At 37.7% G+C, this 1,482-nt stretch overlaps 1 protein-coding gene, 1 long non-coding RNA gene and 1 other non-coding gene across 4 annotated transcripts in view; 2 read left to right on the top strand and 1 right to left on the bottom strand.

The window, feature by feature from the left end:
• The window catches only part of LOC106869949 (terepressin/terephysin), a 111,106-nt gene that overhangs the window by 32,661 nt on the left and 76,963 nt on the right, over positions 1–1,482 (top strand). The gene's annotated exons all lie outside the window — the stretch shown is intronic.
• Positions 1–1,482, bottom strand: part of LOC106869973 (uncharacterized) — a 43,207-nt gene that overhangs the window by 1,659 nt on the left and 40,066 nt on the right. The window lies entirely within an intron of this gene.
• On the top strand, positions 461–564 carry LOC128250569 (U6 spliceosomal RNA). The gene has a single exon (XR_008266608.1). It is a non-coding gene; the product is annotated as a U6 spliceosomal RNA (small nuclear RNA).

Below are 1,482 nucleotides of genomic sequence, written 5' to 3'. Positions count from 1 at the left end.
CTGCATTAAAAAAAGCCATACATTCTCTCTCTTTCTCTGTCACTCTCTCTCACACATACACACAAATACACACACACACAATGATAAATATAAGTACTTGGTGTCCTCACACATATAACACACATATAGTCTCACACATGTAGCACATACACACATATACACAGACATATACACAGACTCTTCTTTCTCTCTCTCTGTCGCACTCCTACACATTCACACATATACGTAAGCGCAGGCGTGGCTGTGTGGTAAAAATATTCCTGCCCAACAACATGATTCATGGTTCAGTCCCACTGCATGGCATCTTGGGCAAATGTCTGTTGCTGTAATTTCAGGCAGATCAAAATCTTGAGAGCTGATATGGTCGACAAAAACTGAAAAAGGCACGTCGTAAGTGTCAACGCCAGAAACTCTAGGACCTTGAGTCAATCTGTCAATTCTGCTAAATACCAAAAATATACTAGCCATAGCGGTACATATTCTAAAATTGGAACAATACAGAGAAGATTAGCATGGCCCCTGCGCAAGGATGCCACGCAAATTCCAGAAGCGTTCCATATTTTTTAATGGCAGCACCCCAGCATGGCCACAGTTCATGAGCTGAAACTAGATAAAATGAAGAAACTGAATATACTCGTAATTTGAGCTTTGTTTTTCCCGTTTGCACCAACATACCTGTATGTAGTTATGTGTGTGTGTGTGTGTGTGTGAGTGTGTGCGCTCGTACGTGTATGTTTGTGTTTGTACTCCCACAGGCACTTAGTAACAAGTGTTGGTTTGTTTATGTTCCTGTAAATTAGCGGTTCTGTGTAAAGGATTCGATCGACTAAGTACCCGGTTCAGAAATAAGTACTCGGGTAGATTTGATCGACTAAACCCTTCAAGGCGGTGCTCCAGCATGGCAGCAGTCTAATGACAGAAACTAAATGAATGAAAAGAATACAGTTAGATACATATACACACTCTCTCACAAACAACATACGCACATCTACATTCGTACACTTACGTTTTCTCTCTGATAAACACACAAAAGGAAGGAAACACGCACACACACAAAGAACAAAAAAAAAAAACGCACTTCTGTTGTTCATCCATTGTAACAACTAATTTCCCTTGTTATAACTTTTTGTTGAAGAATGAAGTATATTTTTTGCCACGATTAATAATGATAATAACAATACTACTACTAATAATAATAATAATGATAATAATAATAGTGAAAATAATATTAATGATAATAGCAATAATAAAGTTGATGGCAGCCATTTTGTAGGCGACGTCACAGAGGAATTCCTCACGTGACATGCAACACTTGTGACGCATTAATTGCATACATACATATTACACACGCATGCACACACACACACACACAATACAGCATCCGTAAGATACTCCTACGCAAAATCGTTAGAGTACAGAGATTCATGAAAGGTATATATGTATGTATATATATATATATATGTACATATGTATATATATATA

This window comes from Octopus bimaculoides, chromosome 22 (genome assembly GCF_001194135.2).
Source record: "Octopus bimaculoides isolate UCB-OBI-ISO-001 chromosome 22, ASM119413v2, whole genome shotgun sequence".
In the NCBI taxonomy this organism is placed as follows: Eukaryota; Metazoa; Mollusca; class Cephalopoda; order Octopoda; family Octopodidae; genus Octopus; species Octopus bimaculoides.
This window is presented reverse-complemented; position numbering and strand designations above follow the sequence as displayed.